The 9,532-nt window shown below is 50.6% G+C and overlaps 1 pseudogene; it reads right to left on the reverse strand.

Moving 5' to 3' along the window:
- Positions 1-6,463: 6,463 nt before the first annotated feature.
- LOC100686391 lies at positions 6,464-8,630 on the reverse strand (annotated as a pseudogene).
- Between the last annotated feature and the right edge of the window lie 902 nt (positions 8,631-9,532).

A 9,532-nucleotide genomic window follows, 5' to 3' on the forward strand; every position in this document is an offset into this window, starting at 1 on the left:
GGCCATAGGAAGCTATAGATCAGACCCCATAAGAGATCATGGTAGCCTGGCCCAGGGCGGAGACGGGGACAGATGGATAGGACTCAGTCATGGGGATGAGAGAGAAGAGCAGGTCGAGGGCAAGCCTAGGATTCTAAGCTGCCTACCTGGAAGGAAAGAGACGTTTCTGAGCAGAATTCCTAGGCTGGAAGGAGTCAGTCTGCAGTTCAGAAGGGAAAAGCCATCCTCTGTTAGAACAGGAGAAGAACAACAGGAAGGTAAGTTGGTGTGATGAGGAGCAGGAAGATGAGGAAGAGGTTCTGTTGGCCACACTGCCCAGCGATCTCGGGAAGCAGGGGACAAAGGTCTTTGGGAGAGAGCTGGGAGATAGATAGGAGGGGGCAGCTGGAAATTTCAGGAAGGCAGAGAAGGACCAAAGACATCATTCTTGTGGGGACGGAAGTGGGTTGGCCAGAAAGCTGAGGGAGGGTTTATGCAGAAAGGGCAATGGTGTGTTGAAGGGGAGGGGTCATGGATTCTTCCTGGAAACTTGCGCTGGGAAATGCGTTACGGACACCACTGCCACTGGGCAAAGCAGGCAGAGCCCGTGACGTTCAAGGAGCCCACCTGGGGTCAACTTTGGAATTAGGAGTAACCAAAAGTCACATCCTTTTGCTGGGGCCCTCTGATCCTAGAGTTGGTCATGGAATTTCAGCTCCCCACAAGGCCCGAAGGCCTGGTCAGAGCCCATCCAGCAGGGGCACGGTGCACATTTTGGGGGCATCATGACTGGGCTCAAACCCAGCTCTGCCAATCACTAACAGTTTCCCAGTGTGCAAGTGATGAACATGAAAATGCTTTGCGCATAGGATTGTCATGAGCAGCGAATGAAGCAATACAGAAAGCGTCTAGCTCAGTGCCTCACACCTAGAAGGAGCTTAGAGGTACCTGTTATAATGGTTGGGCTCTCAAAAAAAAAAAAAAAGCAGGAATGGGTGTGTGTGAGTTTAAGCCCAAGCAGGTGAGGAGTCAGGCCTTGGGTCTCCACAGCGGGCACGAGGAGCATGATCAAAGGTGCGTCTCAGCGAGGTCCCCCAGGGAAGCAAAGACCAGAGGGCAGAGACGGGAGGCAGGAGGCCATTGGGACACACTCAGACTCTCGTACCTCTTGACCCACTCAAGCCCTCACCATGGGCCTGACTTCAGCCTGCAGAACACAACACAAGGAAATAGCTATAGTGTAACAAGCATCTACTGGGTGCCAGGCACTGCGCTGAGGGTCTGTGTCCATTGCTCACTTTGATCCTCACAACCCCCCCATGAGGTGCTTACTACTGTTGCACCCACTGAATACAGGTGGAAATGGCTCAGAGAGCTTATGTGGCCTCCGTAGAGTCAGGATTTAATCCCGAGTCGGTCCCAGCCTACATCCTGTGTTTTAAGCCACTATGATACATTGTGCCCAGAAGCGAGAATCCAGACATACTTGGTGTTCTTCTCTCTCTCTCTCCTGTTCTATTCTATTTCTTTATTGGGAGAGTGATACAAAGAACTCTCGTTGTACCCATTTTCCAGGTCCACCTAATGCCAATCATGGCCAATGATCTATTAACTCTACTCCATCCATGATTTTTTAAAAAAGATTTTATTTATGTATTCATGAGAGACACAGATAGAGAGAGAGGCAGAGACTTAAGCAGAGGGAGAAGCAGGCTCTTTGCAGGAAGCCCAATGCGGGACTTGATCCCAGGACCCCGGGATCACACCCTGAGCCAAAGGCAGACTCTCAACCGCTGAGCCACCCAGGCGTCCCCCTCTATGTCTGTTTGGGATAACAGTTATATATGAATGAAATTTATTCCATGGCAACGTGGTCTTATTGAATTTTTGATGATTTAATAAGGATAATATTTCTTTTAACTTCGATAGGCACGTTTGCCTTCTCTAATCTCTTGTGACATTGGTCTAGGATGGCTTTATCCTCATTTTGCTGAAGGGGAAACCGAAGACCAGGGTCCTACAGGAAATGAGGGGCAGGGTCTGCGACGCCCTCCCTCCAAACCCCAGTGGGCTGGTGTTTTCGAGAAAGGTAAGCCGCATTCCAACATCACCAGCACCCCTAGTGGCTGTGAGACGTTAGCATCGACTCCAGCACCAGGTTATCTGGGTAGAGCAGGGGCCACTTGCCGTGAGCTTATTTGGGATGGAGGTTGAGGAGGAGGAGGTCGGTTTTAGAACAGAAAAGGTTTCCGAACAGTGTCTTCCTGACCCCTTGGGCCTCAGACAGACACATAGACATGGATCCAGCCTAAGCCTGCTGCCTGTCTGTTTCTGCGTGATCTTCAAGCTACTTGACCTCTTTGAATCCTTCTTTTCTTGTTTAGTGAGCAGGGCTATTAGTGGGATGCAATGAAGATAAACTGAGACATTATTTGTAAAGGTGCCTGGCCCATAGCATGCCTCAACTCTTGGAGGGTCCAGGAGGCCCATTTTGCCAAGAGATCTCATTACCCTGCCTCCCTTTACCAAAAATAAGACCCTCCTCTGCCTAAGGCAGTAGAAAAGGGCCCTTTCAAGCTCTGAATCTTACTGGAGCTGTTGGAGAGGTTGATATGCTCCAATGTGCCCCCAACGGGCATGTCAGGTTAGGGTAGATTGAAGAAGCATGGCCGGGGGATGACCTGGGGCAAGGGTATCAGGCATCTACCCCTGGAACCTCAGGTGGGAAGGCCTGAGTTCTCTTTGTGGGCTGGGAGCAAGTATCAGGCTACTCCCCATGACCCCGAGTCCAGCTTGTTCACTCTCCAGGCCTGACTTTCTGGAACAGACCACTTTTGACTTGGCTAAGGATCCTTGTGGCCTCTCACCCTTGATATCTGGGTAAGCCGGTTCACTAGAAGACTGTCTGGGCTACCTTGGTGGTCTCCTGGATCACTAGGAGGGAGTGCAGTGGTGAGGGGCTTCGGGCCCAAGGCCCAGCTCCCTGCAACCACCCCCAGCCTTGGCCCTGGCTCAGCCCTTTCAGGGTGTGGGGTGGGACTGGGCTGTACTCTAGTGTAAGCTAGGTGGCTATGCGCAGGGGACACAGAGAGAGCCCTGACCCCTACCCTGGCTAGAGATCCCGGTCATATGCTAGCTTCTCGATCCTGACACACAGGAGCCTCGTGATCCCAGTCAAATGGTGGTCCCTGAACCAGGCCATGCTAAGCCCAGCCTTACCCACACCCTGCTGGGATACCTCCTCCCTCAAATACAATCCGAGTCTATAGTCCTGCTTCTCAAATATTGGTATCCTCAATTAGAGATCATTGCATTTAACTCCTTCTCCACACCCCACCCCCTCCATGCTTTTATTGCATTGAGCAAGAGGCTGAGGCACAGAGAGGGAAGAGGAGCTGGCTGAAAAGGCAGCACAGCAGTTAGTGAGAGGGCTTCCCCACCTTGGGCTTGCTCTTCATCCCCAATCGGGGTGAAGGGAAGTGGGTTGACCAGGTTTTGGGACACTGACCTGCCCTCTCCCCAGTACTCTGCCCTCTTTGGAGGTTCCCAAACCCTTTCCATCACCCACAGCTTGTCTTTGGGGACAAGATGAAGCAAGGCGCTCTCTTGGAGCACCTACCTCCAGGTCCCTGGCTGGCACCCTTCAAGTTTTCCTTCTTGCTGCAGCTGCCCAGAATCAGAATTTTCTGGATGTCTGGATGACTCCTGCACCTGGGCTCCCATGTCCTTGGCTTCTGGATGAGGGGGTGAGAGGAGCAGTTCTGAGTGAGTACCTGCCAAGCCCAGGCCCACGGGACCCACAGACCGTCACAGGGTCCCCCAGGAGCCCTACAGACGGACAGTGAATGCAGGGCAGAAGCAGCCAGCACTCACCTGGCACATCACTGCTGTAGGTTGGGAGGACTGGGGAACCTGAGTCCAGGAGGCAGGAGGCCTAGGGACACACAGAGAGTAGGGACACACAGACCTGCCTCACATCCTAAGCTAGTACCAGGAACCAGGCTGATAATGATCCTGGCTCCCAGCACCAAAGTCTCGGTCTTTATGGTGGGTTGCCACCCTACCCACTATAGGACTCCTTCCTTGACCACCTATCCTTGCCCTTCCCTCCCTGATTAATTGTCTAGACACATAGCACCATTCACTCGGCAGATATTTCCTCAGCATCTACTCAATGGTCCCAGGCAGGGATGTAGAGTAGGAGAACAGGACGGCCACCTCCCTTCCTCTCACAGTTCCGCATTCTAGTGGGAGATATAGATGCGGTCTTAGGCTCCTATTATGCAGTCTCACTCCACTGCCGGTGCCAGATAGTCATGTGACTATTTACTGAGTAATAATATCCACTGTTCGCTGAGCTCTTTTATGGGCCTGCTAGACTGTGAGCTCCTTGGGCCAGGATCACGGCTGCACTGGACCCTCACATAGTAGGTACCTGGCACACAGTAGGCCCACGGTAGCCTTACTGAGTGAAATGTGAAACAGCAGGTGCTGTGTTGAGCTTTTCACACACCTCTTTCCATCCTTACAATCACTGTAAGCAGCCACCTTCTGGTGTCTCTAATTCCTAGGTGGGGGTCTGAGCCCAGGGCAGTGCAGTGAGCTTTTCTAGATGATGCATGCAGCTGGTGGCCTTTAGAGTCAGAACTCACATGGCAAGGCTGTACTCTGTGTACGGAGCTTTTCCAAGGCCCCAAACTCAAGTGACGATGTGGGGTGAGGGTACTGAGAGGTCAGGGATAGGATCTAGCCAGCCCTGACTCACTCACTCACTGTTTCACCATGGATTGGTCACTGGCTCTCTCTGAGCCTGTTTTCTCATCTGTAAAATGGGAAAATATTGATTGCTGCCCTTTGAATTCAAGGAGTTAAAGGGAGTGGACTCCATAAAGAGTCCTAGATACAGGGTTTTGCTTGATTTGCACACAGTACCTCTGGGACAGGAGATGCTGAAAGCATGGGCCACCTCTGGGAGAAGTCAGGTGTCTGGAAGAAAGGGTAGGGGACTTTTGGGCCTTTTGATGCTTGAGTCATATGAACGTGTTATTTTAAAAACATTATAACATACGGTATTTTACCCACAGCTGGAGCCAAGAATTCCCCTTGGTAAAAGACCAATTGATCAGTTTCTTTTCCTCAGAAGTCCTGGGCAGGAGTCCAGGCTACAAGGATGTCCCCAGAGGGAGACCCTCTTGGCCGGGTTCCTCCCAGCCCCATGTCACGCTCCTGCTCACAGAGTGGGGTGAGCCTCACTGATTCTCAGGGCCCAGCCTGCTAGGCCTATGCCCCACCCCAGGGCACCCAGCCCTCAGGGGTTCACCCCACAGTCATTGCTGAGGCTCACCTCAGCTGAGCTGGTGTGTGCCCACGAGCCTCACCAAGGCAGGAGTTGGAGTGTATTGGTTTTGCCAGGCTTCCGAACACCCCATCTGACTGGGGGAGCCTTATTAATGGGCTCTACTACCCAAGAAGCAGCGAGGGTGCTTCCTGGCAGGCTGCTGTCTCCCTGGCTGCTGTTTATGTTCAGCTCCTGGGGCTGTGGAGGACAGTGACTGTGGGTGCCCCTGGCTGGGGTATTGGTGGTTAGCAGCTGTGCCTGCTAAGGAGAGGGCAGCGTGCCCCTCTGCCAGTGCAGCAGGTCCGGGGGACCTGGCACAGGAGTGGGAGAGATCATGGGATCAAGATTACAAAGCAAAACAAACCAAATAAAACCCAGAAATGTGTATCCCTGCAGCATAGCCTTATAAAATGTCATTGTCACCATCATTACCATCTCTGGCATCACATCAGCTATGTTTTTGAGTGATATGCTTTTTGTATTATCTCATTTGATCCTTTTTCTTCCTTTTTTGTTTTTTATTTCCAGTGGATACTTTTTTTTTAAAGATTTTATTTATTTATTTATTCATGAGAAGAACACACAGAGAGGAAGAGAGGCAGAGACACAGGCAGAGGGAGAAGCAGGCTCCATGCAGGGAGCCCAACGTGGGACTGGATCCCGGGTCTCCAGGATCATGCCCTGGGCTGAAGGCATGCTAAACCGCTGAGCCACCCAGGCTGTCCCCAGTGGATACTATATTGATTTAATGGATCACCAACTTCGACTCCCTACCTACCTACAATTGGAATTTCATCTTATTTCCATGCTGAGTGGTGAAACAATGACACAGCTATAATCAGAATAAGCTACTTCAAGAAGAGAAGCCAACACAGCTAATTTTGTTTTAACAGGCAAAATATAAATATATGCACTCTATAATACACAATGGTTTAGTCACTAAGAAATTCAAATGGGTTCCTGAAGAATATAGGCAAATCCAGGGTGCAGTCAAGAGGAGCTGAGATGCTGTGTGCCTGTTTAAGGGTTCCTGGTGCTGCATCTCTTGGCCACTAGCTGAATGTTGACATGGGGGAAGATTTTAGCTAATGCCAAGGAGAGATGCAGCAAGCGCTAAGTTGACTTAGGGGCTGTGCACAGGAACCAAAAGGCAGGAAAGTACTAACCACTGCTGAGAGCATCCACCCCAGGAAGGACTCTACTTTCCAAGAGCTCTAGACTCGCATCACCCCCAGTGCTCACATGGCTGACTTTATCCTCTGTATTCCATTTGACACAGCAAATGGCAATGTCTCCACCACCTATGATGGTGATGCAGTCCCAGGCAGTGGCTTTCACCACCTCATCCATGAGGGCTTTGGTTCCTCGGGCAAGAGCTTCCCATTCAGATACGCCCACAGGTCCATTCCACATGATCTGCTTAGCCCAAGCAACTGCCTCAGCATACTTCTTGCTGCTCTCAGGACCACAGTCCAAGCCCATCCAGCCAGCAGGTATGCCAGAGGCCACAGTGGCTTGGCCAGTCCTGGCATGCTCATCAAACTTTTCAGCAGTGACAAAGTCAACTGGCAAGATAATTTTCACACCATTCTTCTCAGCTTTGGACATCAGGTCTTTGATGATCTTGGCTCCCACTTCATCAAACAGAGAAGTGTCAATCTCCATGTTGTTGAGCACCTTCAGGAAGGTAAAAGCCATCACCAATAATCATCTCACTGACTTTGTCCAGCATATTATTGATCAGCTGGATCTTGTCTGCAACTTTAGCCCCACCCACGATGGCCAGGAAGGGTCACTCTGGGCATTCCAAAAGTAGTTCAGCTCCTTCTTCATCAAGAAACCTCCGGCCTTCTGTGGCAGATTGACTCCCACCATGTGGGCTCACTGAGCAGTGCCAAAAGCATCATTGACATAGACATCTCCTAGCTCGGAAGGCTTCTATTTTGGCTGACTCAGCTTTAACCTTGAATACCTTGAATACTTGTCAGGCATGGGGACACCATTAGGCCGGCCCAGATGGCCCAGATGTTCATAAGAACAACCGACTTGGCTCCATTGTCCAAGCAGATTTTGATACTTGGGATGGCAGCCTTGATTCTCTATTAGTTATCTGGTTGTTCTTCATAGGAACATTGAAGTCCAGTCTCATGACGACCCGCTTGCCCTTCATGTCGAGCTTGTCTAGAGTCAGTTTGTTAGAAAGCGACAACTTGGCAATACAAGGCCTGCGAGGCCGAGAGCTCAAACAGCGGAGAAGAAAGCAGCCTGCATGTGCTCCAGCTGCATGCGGAATCTTCCCTTTTTTGTTGTGGTAAAATACACATACCTTAAAAGTTATTATTTTAAAGTGTTCAGTCACCAACATTCAGTACATTTGCAATGTCCTGCAATCATCAAATTCCAGGACATTGGCATCATACACATGGAGCACACCTCCTTCACTCTCCCACCCCCTCCATCCTTGCAACCAGAGATCTGCTTTCTGTTGTTGGTTGTTTTGAAAAAAGATTTTATTTATTCATTCACGAGAGACACAGAGACACAGGCAGAAGCATAGGCAGAGGGAGAAGCAGGCTCCGTGCAGGGAGCCCGATGCGGAACTCGATCCTGGGACCCCAGGATCATGTCCTGAGTTGAAAGCAGATGCTCAACCACTGAGCCACCCAGGTGCCCCTCCTTTCTGTTTCTACAGATTTGCCTCTTCTGGACATTTTATGCAAATGGGAGTCCTGCAATATGATGATTGTATAGGTGCCAAAGCCAGCTTTTGTGCCTGGCTTTTTGCACGTAGCATAAGGCTTTCTTGATCCCTATGGTAGCAGGCATCGATGCTCATGTTCCGTTATGTGGCTGGATGGTATCCCACCGGACGGCTAGACCATGTTTTGTTCGGCCCTCACCCTTCACGGCCTCTTGGCTTGTTTCCTATCTCATTCAACCCACACCCACTCCCTAAAGGGCCTCAATCCACCCTGCTTCACATGTTACAAAATGAAGCAGAGAAGTTAACATGCTCCTGGTCACATGGGGAAGTAAAGTCAGGATTTGAACTCAGAGTTAGACTCCAGGGTGGGTAGGTCAGCCAATGGGATGCGCTCTCTTTGTTCCTTGATGCCCAGAATCTGAGCAAAAGGGAATCAGATGACAAGGACATTCAGAGAATGCCAGCTCCCACACCTCTCACCCTGGAGGTGTGGCTCCTGGGAGAGGGGCTCCCCAGGGCCGGGAGGTGTGCAGGGTCACCTGGCCTGTCCTTTCTGCTTTGTCATGCTAACCTGCAGAGCCACATCACGGAGAAGGATGCAAACCTCATGTCGAATTTTTAAAAATAGACTTGTTAGAACAGTTTTGATTTACTGGGAAATTGAGTAATAGTACAGAGAGTTCCTGAATGGCACCCGCTTTCCCCTCATACTTTTTTACAATTAATGACACAATGAATTTATCAGCTCAAGTCCAGACCTAGCCAGATAACGTTAGCTTTCACCTCATATCCTTTTCCTGTTCCAGGATCCCATCAAGAACATCACACTGAAAAAAAAAAAAGAACATCACACTGTGGGGCACCTGGGTGGCTCAGCGGTTGAGCGTCTGCCTTCAGCTCAGGTCATGATCCAGAGGTCCTGGGATCGAGTCCCACATCTACTCCCTGCAGGGAGCCTGCTTTTCCCTCTGCCTGTGTCTCTGCTCCTCTCTGTGTCTCTCGTGAATGAATAAATAAAATATTTAAAAAAAAAACAAAACATCACATTGCATTTGCTTGTCATGTCTCAGGCTCCTGTTGGCTGTGACAGTTTCTCAGATGCCCCTTTTGAAGCTCTCGGCAGCTTCAAGGAGCTCCGGTCAGGGATATTGCAGGGTGCCCCTGTGCTGGGATCTCCCTGAACATTTCCTCATGAGTAAATTATGGAGCAATGGGTTGTCGGGACGTCACGGAGGTAGAGTGCCCTTTCATTGCTTCTCAAGGGTGCGTGCAACGGACGGGACTCGTGCCTGTGGCTGCTGACCCTGACCCTCTCCGGCTGGGGTGGTACTCGCCAGGCTTCTCCACCCTAAAGTGACTCTCCTCCTTTCTGTGCCGTACACTGTGAATGGAGTCACGAAGGCAGCCCAGACTGATGCTCTCCCTTCCTTCAGGGCAGAGCATCTGCCTCATTTATTTGGAATTCTGCATGGGAGTTCTCTCTTCTGCCTCATTCACTAATTTATTCCATC

Source organism: Canis lupus, chromosome 2 (genome assembly GCF_011100685.1).
Source record: "Canis lupus familiaris isolate Mischka breed German Shepherd chromosome 2, alternate assembly UU_Cfam_GSD_1.0, whole genome shotgun sequence".
Taxonomy (NCBI): Eukaryota; Metazoa; Chordata; class Mammalia; order Carnivora; family Canidae; genus Canis; species Canis lupus.